The sequence below is a fragment of the Haliotis cracherodii genome, unplaced genomic scaffold, assembly GCF_022045235.1.
Source record: "Haliotis cracherodii isolate W230 unplaced genomic scaffold, xgHalCrac1.p SCAF_8, whole genome shotgun sequence".
NCBI classification, from domain to species: domain Eukaryota; kingdom Metazoa; phylum Mollusca; class Gastropoda; order Lepetellida; family Haliotidae; genus Haliotis; species Haliotis cracherodii.
This window is the reverse complement of record NW_027266341.1, coordinates 22,032,285-22,045,176: the sequence shown is the minus strand read 5'-3', so window position 1 is coordinate 22,045,176 and position 12,892 is coordinate 22,032,285.

The following is a 12,892-nucleotide window of genomic DNA, read 5'->3' as shown; positions in this document are numbered from 1 at the left end:
TCTTCAACCTTTTGAAATTTAGCCAGCATACAGGCAACAAACAAGCTCCTGTGCTCTGCATGGGTAACATGTTCGGCAGCTTGGCTCCTTGTTTGAGTTTTGGTTCTGCTCAACACTGAAATACATCTTACATTTGGTGTATCTACGGACCTATATAACAAGTCCGTGGTGTATCCTTAGGCAAGTGTCTCTATTCAACATATGCTTCTGTTCACCACAAATGGGTACCAGATAGAATGAAATAGTAATGTGACTGTTGACCTGCTAGCACTCAAAGGCAGATTGGGTTGCATACTCCACTAGCTGAGATTGAAATTCAAGTAACATTGATCCATGGACAGGGGTAATAATAACGTTGCGCCATGAGCATCTATTTGAGAATAAGAACTTGTAATGATTATTTTGGTATGGTTATTTTCATCACCACCATTTCTAAAATATTAATATTAATGTTTTAGAATTGTGTACACAAGTCAGCACTAAATACTTCCCAGATCATTTACCTATTATCTAATAAAATGTTTTCAGTTTCCAAACATAGATAGCTATTTCCTTTGTTGTCTAAGATGTGAGCATCTAACATGCTGGTGAGACTCATAATCTCTACTTGGTTTTCTGCTCAAGCTTTATACCACCCTACAACCAGCATGATATGGCTGAAACATTGCTCATTGTATGGAAGCAGCAGGGGCACATGCAGTAAGCGTATTGAGGCCGATATAAGTTGCAGCACCAGTTCCTGCAGTAGTACACACAGTCCCCATACCGCAGTAGTGACACCCATTAGAATACCTACTGTCTGAAAAAGACAATGTTCTATTAATGATGTATTTTCTTGCTTTACTCTCATGATCTTACTCTCAAAACTATTGTGACATTGGGGGCGGTCGGGTAGCCTAGGGGTTTAAGCGTTCGTTTGTCACGCCGAAGACCCGGGTTCGATTCCCGACGTGGGTACAATGTGTGAAGCCCATTTCTGGTGTCCCCCGCCATGATATTGCTGGAATATTGCTAAAAGCGGCGTAAAACCATACTCACTCACTCACTGTGACATTGAGGTAGACTGAAAGTAGCCCTGGTGTAAAGGGGGATGTGGGATAGCCAAGAGGTTAAAGTGTTCACTCGTCATGCTGAACACCCAGGTTTGATTAAGCACAATGGCACAATGTGTGAAGCCCATTTCAGGTGTCACCTGCTGTGATATTGCTGGTTTAAAGAGTAAATTCACCACTAGATACATACTAAATATCTATACAGAATAATTAGTATGAACACCAGTAGCAGTATCAATACTGGCAGTACCAACCAAGATGGTGCATACTACTTGTAGTCATGGTTCTAGCATAGGTTCGCTAGTGTGAGTGAGTGGGTTGGTTTAACTCCACTTTAACACAGCGGTACCAACCAAGATTGTAGCAATATTCTTTGAGTTGACAGAGCCTTGGCTTTCTTCAGAAGTAGCGGTATCAACATCAGTGACAGTTGCAATAGTAACAACAACTGTGACAGTAACAATAGTAACAACAGCTGTGACAGTAACAATGGAAATAACAGCTGTGACAAGTAACAATTGTAACAACAGCTGTGACAAGTAACAATTGTAACAACAGCTGTGACAATAACAATGGTAACAATAGCTGTGACAGTAACAATGGTAACAACAGCTGTGACAATAACAATGGTAACAATAGCTGTGACAGTAACAATGGTAACAACAGCTGTGACAGTAACAATAGTAACACCAGCTGTGACAGTAACAATAGTAACACCAGCTGTGACAGTAACAATGGTAACAACAGCTGTGACAGTAACGATGGCAACAATAGCTGTGACAGTAACAATGGTAACAACAGCTGTGACAGTAACAATGGCTGTGCTGGTAACAATGGTAACAACAGCTGTGACAGTAACAATAGTAACAACAGCTGTGACAGTAACAATAGTAACAACAGCTGTGACAGTAACAATGTTAATAACAGCAGCTGTGACAGTAACCATGGTAACAGCTGTGACAGTAACAAAGCTCACACCAGCTGAAGTACTGGTAGCAGTGGCTAGCATTATGACAATATGAGGCAAAGCAATAAAACCCGATAACCTCCCAACACCAATCCTTGAGATTGAATAAAAGATTCAAGAAAACCATCAGGTTTGCTTTCATTAACACATATAAGTCCTTATTAAGAACATATGTGTAAAATATCAATTTCTAAACTCTCAGGATAATCAACCTGGGGACAGCCTACTCCAGACCCATTTATGAAACAACAATAAACCATAATACAGCAAGGAGCTGCTTGTGATAGAGCTCATATACATCCTGAAGAAAGATAAATATTTAGTCCCTCTCCTTGCAATATTACCCCACCTCCGCAGATGAAGGAGATAATGCACTCAGACTCCCTGACAATGTCACCATTTAAATGTCCAATCCTCATGACGTGCTATTTATTAGAACCGACTCTGTTTCCAATTATAAATAAATAATCTTCCTAGGGTTCCCAGTCCCTGTTTATCAGAGCGACAGGAAGAGACAGTTTAAGCAAAGAGTTTTCCATTCTGGATGAAAAAATTATACGTTCCTTTTGAAGCTTAATGCATGAAAAATAAATGTTTGAAGTACTGTTAAATTGTAAGCTAATTTAATACTGGTTGGGCAGACTTGCACCAGTTCCTGTGAACATGTATCAAGTACCAGTAACTTTAACATTAATCTTAGAATATTGTCTCCTTTTCCATGGGGGAAAGTGATTTATTGGATAATTACCAACACTGCATTCAGTTTTCAGATGTGGAGACAATCTATCAGTTTTAGCAAGGTCAGCGAGGATATCGTGCTTATATCACATCATCAGCACAACAGACAGATTCAGTTAGGATGTAGAGTTGGGACAACCCCCTATTACCCGACCCTACCTTTGTAACGGCTGTAGGTCCCAAGAGATAGGTACAAACTCTCCGATTGGGAAAGTTTGACCACAGCCCTGGCAAAATGTAATTTAGATACATGCATAAAACGACCAGGGCATGAACACAATGAAGTTTACTGCATGAAGTTTTATCTTATTCAAACATATAAAAGTCAAAAGGAATGGGTGCATAGTCAGAAAGACATGGGAACATTAGTGACTTGTAGTGTAACCATAGAGTTTTAGATAATTTTTGTCATTAATCAATATAATTACGTGACTAACCACGGGTCCGGGTAGTCTTGTGGGTACCCGGGTCCTACTCAGTACCCATCTGACCCAAGTCCCCAAATTACCTGTCCCAGCCCTAGTAAGATGTATCTATTTAGAGAATAACCATACTGCTCCAAAGCATACACGAATAATTTGTCCTCAGTGAAATAATGTTTTAAGTCCAAGCATTTGTAACCTGCAAAATTAGTTCAAGATTAGGATTGCATGATATTACCTGTATTCCAGGATACTGTTTTTCAAACGATACATATTGCAATATTTTTCTGATATATTGGGTAAAACAATATACTGACACAAAATTAAAGGATTTGTTGGTACTAAGTCTGATGACATCTGGCATCTGTTAACCCTGGCATCAAAGCATCTGATAATTCCTGAACACCAAGGCCTCTGATTACATAGGATGACCCCTGGTAACAAGGCATCTGTTGACCCCTGACACCAAGTATCTTATGACCCTGACACCAAATTAAACCATCTGATGACCTTTGACACAAAGTCATCGAATGACTCTTGGAACTAAGCATCTGATGATTCCTGGCGTCAAGGCATCAACACCAAACCTTGATACCAAAGTATCTTATGACCCTGACATCAAATCAAAACATCTAATGACCTTTGACACAAAGTCATCGAATGACTCTTGGCACTAAGGCATCTGATGACTCCATAAACCATCTGATGACCTTTGACACAAAGTCATCGAATGACTCTTGGCACTAAGGCATCTGATGACTCCATAAACCATATGATGACCTTTGACACAAAGTCATCGAATGACTCTTGGCACTAAGGCATCTAATGACTCCTGGTGTCAAGGCATCAACACCAAACTTTGATACCAAAGTATCTTATGACCCTGACACCAAATTAAACCATCTGATGACCTTTGACACAAAGTCATCGAATGACTCTTGGCACTAAGGCATCTGATGACTCCTGGCGTCAAGGCATCGACACCAAGCCTTGAAACCAAAGTATCTTATGATCCTGACACCAAATTAAACCATCTGATGACCTTTGACACAAAGTCATCGAATGACTCTTGGCACTAAGGCATCTGATGACTCCTGGCGTCAAGGCATCGACACCAAACCTTGATACCAAAGTATCTTATGATCCTGACACCAAATTAAACCATCTGATGACCTTTGACACAAAGTCATCGAATGACTCTTGGCACTAAGGCATCTGATGACTCCATAAACCATATGATGACCTTTGACACAAAGTCATCGAATGACTCTTGGCACTAAGGCGTCTGATGACTCCTGGCGTCAAGGCATCGACACCAAACCTTGAAACCAAAGTATCTTATGATCCTGACACCAAATCAAAACATCTGATGACCCCTGATATCTTATGAAAATGTATGGTACAAGTCAAAATAGGGAATTGCATCAGACATAGTTTTTGTCACTGCCATGTCAAATTTGGAAACGTCCTCCTCATGTCTGCCATGAAACTTCTTGAAAGCTCTACTGAGGCCTTGAATGTTGTGACAACTTTGAGCAAGATTCATATGACGTTCTTCGAAACCTTCGTAGAAAGAGCATGCTCAAATGTACCTCAAAAGTTGTGAAATATAGACCCCAAAGGCTGGAGCTACTGGAGTACTGCTCAACATAAAGGGAAAGTTGAAGCAATCCCTCGAGGAGAAACCTTTTGTCACTGTAATAGTTTCCATGGTTTCATGTCTGCATCCTTCCAGCTGCAGATTCCCCTTCTGACTGTGGTGGGCACAGATGGCTGTAGACTACACTCATACACAGACACAGATAAACTAAGAATGACCAGGTTTTATGCGACTCTATGAGCTTTGCAGGCATATCCGAGCTGGGGTCAGCCAAAACGGATTTCCATCATTATACCCAAAAAGACAGATGGATCTTATAAGATGGATATCGATCCCCTAACAGCAGTGGGACACGAGTGGCCCAGTGATCTGTGGCAACAACTCATTGTCCTCAGTTGCATCCCTTGGTCATGTCAGGATCTGCTAGTGGTAGGTTTAAATCAATACTTTACCTGTGATTAACATGGTAAATCTCTACGATTTACATAACTTGGGGTTTTCCTATTGAAGTATTTTTCAAGTAGCTTACAGACCAAACTGCGAGACAGAGATCTAGAAACAAGTCACAAAGCATAAGTAAGTGCTTGGAGTTTTTTTCCATGGCAGGTAACCTCCCTTATCTCCAATTGATTTACATGTTTTAAGTGTAAACTGCCCATGAAAAAGAAAGTATTCTCTTGAAAATTTGATTTGAGCATAAAAATATCTAAAAATGTTTCTATGCATTGATATCATGTATGTAATATCCCCTATGTAATATCAAATACATCCCCATGGTATAACCATTTCTTGTTTAAGCCACCATCGAATATGGATGTATACCTTCTTTTGCTGGACGGTTTATAAGGTTGGAGCTTGAGATGTTTGTATCTAATCAGCCATGGGATTGTCTATGCTGCTGCACAGAAAAGTGGCAAAAAGACAAACATTCTAATGATGCCAACTGCTATACATTTCAATGAATGTGTCTACCTATGAAGTCAAAATTGTGTCAAAACTTGTCCATTGGTACTCATTGTTCAAATAATACACAGGACATTGTTGCATATTTAACATATCTTAAAATGTTTATTATGTTATGTTTTGGTGAAAAAGAAGGAGAGTGATTGAAAATTCAATAACATGTTTCATTATTGGTCAAATCCAAAATCTCTGACCTATTTCATTAAGTATTCAACTATCTGATGAACTATTACATCTTTGATTGTTTGTTTGTTTGTTATTTAACACTGACTCAGAAATATTCCAGCTATATGATGGCGGTCCATGAATAATCCAGTCTGGACCAGACAATCCAGTGCTTGACATCATGAGCATTGATCCGCGCAATTGGGATATGATGACATGCATCAAACAAGTCAGTGAGTCTGACCACCCGATCCCATTAGTAACCTCTAACAACAAGCATAGTCACCTTTTACAGCAAGCATGGGTTGCAATATGCCTATTCTAACCCGGAGTCCACGGGTACTATTATACCTACAGTCACAAGTTTGCCGTATCTGTTATTTACTATTCATAAAAGGATAGAACAGGATATAACAACTTTGTCATAATACACAAACATATTAGCACAATCTATGTCACATATAATGCACATATTATATATGCATGCATCAACATATATTAAGAGTTATTTGGATATCAGACCAAAGCTTTAAACATTAAGGCAAACATTTGTCAAATTTCAATATGGTTACAGCTGAGTTTCCTATCAACTGTTTTAAAGGTAACCCAAGAAGAATGTTTTGGAGACGGGAGAGGGAGGCTTCCACTCTAAATGGCTTGGAGAGTACAGGAAGTATAAAAGTGAGACTGTCTCCAGGAGATGAAATCAGATTCTCTTCGAATGCAGGGCAGAGGAAATGAGCCATGTGACTTTTAAACCATTAAAACCATCTTGAATTTCCTTCAAGTAAGAAGCCAGCATGTGGTAGGCTGTGACACTTAAAACTTCATCAAACATTAACAAATGCCTATATTCTAAACTTTTAAACAGAAATTCAATTTACTTGCACTGGACTACCTTAAAAACTATAAATCCACACAATGTTTTATACTTAATATATTAAATGTCTGTTAGATTATGATAGTATCAAAGTCATAAGAGCATAAATGGTTTGTTATGATCAATAAATAAGCAACAGTGAGTGAGTGAGTGAGTATGGCTTACACTGCTTTTAGTAATATTCCAGCAATATCACGGTAGGGGACACCAGAAATGGGCTTCACACATTGTACCAATGTGGGGAATCGAACTTGAGTCTTAAGCGTGACAAGCGGACACTTTAACCACTAGGCTACCCGACTGCCCCATAAGCAACAATGACTGGCAATATATTGCTGTCATCAAACCAAAAATTCATCACTTTATTGTTTTATGAACTTTCATTATTGGATATGACTTTAAACAGCAAATGCTTAGAATTGACTTCAGTATTTATTTTCCATTTATGGAGGTAAAAACGTAAAAATGGTGTGCATACTGTGAATTCCTTTAGTCAATTCTCATGAATCTGTCAACAATAATAACTTCACAGACTGCATATTTAATCATTCACTCTGAAAGACACTCAAAACAACGAAGACAACAGTACAAAATCGGAAACATAATTCAGTGTCATTATGGAACACAATCCCCGCCTATTCTTTTATTGGCCAGTCAGGAAAGAGTACTCCATTAGTTGGCGTGGCCTATTTGATTTCAGTTTATCGAAATATAAACACAAGAAAATGTACTTAGTTAACCCATCAAATGCCATGGAATCGCTTGCATTTTTTTTTTTTTATAACACTCTGTGTCTGTCAAATGTGAATATTTGCTTTAAAATTGATACCGTATCTACATTGTCTTCTATAACCATAAAAGGTAAGGTCACACCATAATCGAAATGTTACACTCATAAAATGTCAGTATTGTACACAAGTCTTAATGATCTTGGAATCTAAAATGAAATTCTTTAAGAGGCAATAATGGACAGTCTTGGTAGCTTTGATATATTATGAGAACATTGATAGTTCATTTATGACAGAGGTATAACATTTCATTTTCATAGAACAACTATACCTGATATAATCAAATGATATTGAAAAGCTAGGATTTGAATAGGTCTTCACACAATAAAAATTGAGATTGATGAGATTGGGTAGTTTTTCAAATTGTCGTGTAACTGCATCTATACTCAAGAGGTGAGGTGAGGTGAAATGCGGTTGAACGTTGCATCCTAGATTATTGCATTTATATCGCGGAGTGCATGCATATGTGTTTGTATGTGTGGCTGCTTGTACTGTCCGGACTGATGCCGAAATTTAGTGCTAGCCTACTGAGACACCATGCTGCAGTTTACCATATGAATACCACACTCAGACACAGTATACTGACTCCGAGCCGACCAGTCCTTGTTTTAGCCCCTTGATGCCGAGCTCAAGACAGGTTAACAACAAGTACCATCTTTTAACGTCTTTTAGTATGACGCGGTCGGAGCTCGAATCCCGGACCTTCAGCTTTCATGGTGGACGTTCTACCACTGGACCACGGAGGTGGTCTCTATACTCAAGAATATATAAATGTAATTTGTCAGCTTCTGAGTATAACCAGTCTTGATTATAGGCCAAAACAAATTCCACTGGGCATTAAAGGAAAAATAGCAGGGAAAATATTATAGGTGGATCACTGAAAATCAATGATGACATTGTAAAAAGGGTAAGCATGTCCTGCCCTACCAGTGAGTGAGTGAGTGAGTGGGGTTTTATGCCGATTTTAGCAATATTCCAGCAATATCACGGCGGGGGACACCAGAAATGGGCTTCACACATTGTACCCATGTCGGGAATCAAACCTGGGTCTTCGGCGTGTCGAGCAAATGCTTTAACCACTGGGCTACCTGACCGCCCCCTGCCCTACCAGTAGCCCTTGCCACTCATACAATATGTATAAAAAAGTAAGTGTGTGTTACCTGACACCACACAGCAGTACTTACACAATCGTATGTTACGTAGCTCACCTTGTCTTAATACTGAAATGCCATGTTGATATTCAGATTTACATGTTTCAACCCTTCTGGGGCAGTTGGGTAGCGTAGTGGATAAAATGTTTCCCATAATGCCATACACTCAGGTTTGATTCCATACATGGGGTAGCCTAATGGTTAAGCGCTTGCTTGTCATGCCAAGATCCCAGGTTCGAATCACCCACATGGGTACCATGTGTGAAGCCCATTTCTGGGGTCCCCCACCATGATATTGCTGAACTGCTTTAAGCAGCATAAAATCATACTCACCCCTCGATTCCCTGTATGGGTAGGATTGAAGCCCATTCACTCCATTCGTGACTGTGGTAGTTCTGGAATAGGGCATAAAACTATACTGATACACTCTATCAGAATCCTACATGCTCAAGCCATGTGGTCTAAAGCACTACGATTTGCTGTCAGAGTTCGATCTGAATTTGGACAGTATAACAAGTTTGATTAAAGACTGTTTTGTTGACCAACCGAAATTTTATGGTGTATATCAACTAGGTTTAAACGATAATTCTAATTACATAGAGACTTGTGTCTCAGTTTGACAGAAGTTGCCAATTACAACATCTAGGCTTTATCTTGGGCACCAGACGATGGATCAATTCCAGGACCATATGATCGAGGGGTCAGTGGTAGCCTAGTGGTTTAAGCATTCACTTGTTTCACTGAAGTCCCTGGTTCAATTCCCGACATGGTACAATGTGTCACTCACTCACTCACTCACATGACTGTATTTTCTTGTCACAGATTCATTCCAGTTATGATCCTTGGTCTATCTGCACCATACCTAACTTACTTATCATCTACAAGTGTCCTTTTGGACCTTCCTTCTGCATAACAAGTAAGCTGACACACTGCAATATAACTGAACTGACACTGCACTGAACTATTGTCCAAATTGGCATAAAGCCCTTGTCACTCAAGAATACCAATTGAACAATTTCAGTTCCGTCTGTCAAACAGTTTCAGGGATGAACACGGAGATAAAAAAAATTACATGGAGATGGATAACATGGATTCTAGCATCAAATACAACCTGAAAATATGTTTATATCAATCTCAGTGACTCCATATTTCCATAGAATGTTTCAATTATATTACTGGACAAGGAATTTGGATTTAAAAACAAAACTATTGACGATCCTTGAAGCTGGACTGTCAAACAGATCAAATGCACTGACAGAATAAAAGGGAAAGTACATGACACCAGGTGTTCACAGACAGATGAGACACCCCTGCTACATATTTGGCTCTGTTATCATACAGGTCAAATGCACTGGCAGATAAAAAGCGGGAGCTCAAGACACAGTTGAGATACTTTCCCTACAAAACACTACCACTTCATATAAGATCAAATGTATTGACAGATCCAAAGAGAGAGCTCATGACACCAGGTTTTTCACAAACCGATGAGAAACCTGCCCTACTACATATTTGCCTCTGTTCTCATAAGATCAAGTACAGTAGCAGTGGTGGTGAAATTGGGTTTAACGTGCTGGCAAGATTATTGCACTTATATAGAGACGTGCATGTATGTGTTTGTGTATATGTGGCTGCTTGTACTAGTCAGGACTGAAATACCATGCCGCAGTTTGACATGGATACCCCACTCAGAGTAAACTAACTCCGAGCCGACCAGTCCTTGTTTTAGCCCCTTAACGCCAAGCGCCAGACAGTGTAACAACAAGTACAATCTTTTAACATCTTTTGGTATGGTGCAGCCAGGGATCGAACCCCAGACCTTCTTCTTTACGGGCAGACGCTCTACCACGAGACCACAGAGGCAGTCCAGATCCAAAGAGAGTGCACGGTGTGTGAACACATATTTTTTCAGACAGCCTACATGTCACACTGTGCCATTCCCTCTATGATGTGTTTTTGTTCCCTTGAGTAGCGCGAATCCCCCACCTTCCCTCCCACACCATCCCCTTTTCAACCCCATCACCTTCTTAACCCCAACCCCATTTTCAAAATCTCGGCTCATCCTTTGGAATGTTTGGTCAACAAAGTGTGTCTACCAATACAGGCTGACTGTGTGCCTGCCCAGTGGGTGGCCAGTGTGGAGATTGTAGAGCCACTTCACTGCAAGACCAACTCATCAAGTGTGATGGAACCAGTAGGAAGATCTAGGAGATTTTACTTACACATCTGGTACACCTGAATCTTGTTGGTAGTACGCTGGGGAACTGTGTGTGTGTGCAAGGATTTAGAAGTGCCATTTATTACCCATGCAAATGTATAACAACAGGTACCAAAAGCATTACACAGTTTAATGCCATGTCTTGTCTTCACTGGTTTGGTTGCTTGGCAATTGTTCTATATTTGTGTTATTATATATGTTATATATGCTGAATACTTGTTATTTTTATTTTGCTGTGATGTATATATTTTCTTAATTACGCCATGCAATTGTTTTATTTTGCTCTGTAGTTGGATTTTTTATTTTGTGAACAATGCAGTTATGTTTAAATTTTGTTGTGCGATTGTTTTTCATTTGCTATGCAATTGCATTGATTCATTTCGCTGTTCAATATTTTTTATATTTTGCGATGCCATTATATTTGTTATTTTTCTGTGCAATTAGTCTTTTATTTTTCTGTTCAGCCTGTTCCTGAAATCTCAAAGCCACGACCAGACTTAATCTGTGTAAAGAGTTGCAACACTCTCAGTACTGGGATGTTTTTGGCTGGGATTGTTTTGAGAGATGTAAATCATCTGGAAGAGGATATCATTTGCACATCATGAGTGAAATAGTAGCAATGGTTTGCACTGGTTTACATTCTGCTGACAGTGCATTGTTACCAAAGTGTCTTCGGAAGTGAGGTGAGGTGAGGTGAGGTGAGGTGAGGTGAGGTGAAATGGGGTTTAACAGCAAGTTCAAAATGATTGCACTTGTGTGTATGCTGTTGGTCGGTTTGTTGTTTGACGCCGCACTCAGCAATATTCCAGCTATATGACGGCAGTCTGGAAGTAATCGAGTCTGGACAAGACAATACAGTAACTGACATCATGAACATTGATCCACGCAGTTGGGATAGATGACAAGTATCAACGAATTCAGCAAGCAAATATGTGTGTGTGTGTGTTTGTATCTGTGTGTGTCTGTGTGTGTTTTTGTGTCTGTCTGTCTGTGTGTGTGTCTGCGTGCTTGCCTGCGTGTGCACACGCACCATCTTACAGTGTCTTTGGTATGACGTGCCTGGTGGTCATTCTGCCCCCAGAATCTACATAGAGTGTCAAGCATGGGCTACTTGCGATCTATTCTGCACCAGAATCCCAAAAGGGTAACAGGCATGGGGTATTGGGTACCTATTCTAGCCAAGAATCCCCACAAGGAGACAAGCATATGTGGTACTGACAACCTATTCTACACGAGAATCCCTACAGTTTAACAAGCATGGGGTACTGGGGTCCTATTCTGCTCCTGAACCTCCACAGGGAGACAAGCATGGGGTAATAGGGAACTATTCTGTTCCAGAACCTACACAGGGGTACAAACATGGGGTACTAGGGAACTATTCTGTTCCAGAACCTACACAGGGAGACAAGCATGGGATATGAAAAAACTATTCTGCTCCAGAACCTCCACAGGGAGACAAGCATGGGGTACTAAGGAACTATTCTGCTCCAGAACCTCCACAGGGTGACAAACATGGGGTACTAGGGAACTATTCTGTTCCAGAACCTACACAGGGAGACAAGCATGGGGTATGAAGAAACTATTCTGCTCCAGAACCTCCACAGGGAGACAAGCATGGGGAACTAGGGAACTATTCTGTTCCAGAACCTCCACAGGGAGACAAGCATGGGGTACTTGGGAACTATTCTGTTACAGAACCTACACAGGGAGACAAGCATGGGGTATGAAGAAACTATTCTGCTCCAGAACCTCCACAGGGAGACAAGCATGGGGTACCAGGGAACTATTCTGTTCCAGAACCTACACAGGGGTACAAACATGGGATATGAAAAAACTATTCTGCTCCAGAACCTACACAGGGAGACAAGCATGGAGTACTAAGGAACTGTTCTGCTCCAGAACCTCCACAGGGTGACAAACATGGGGTAATAGGGAACTATTCTGTTCCAGA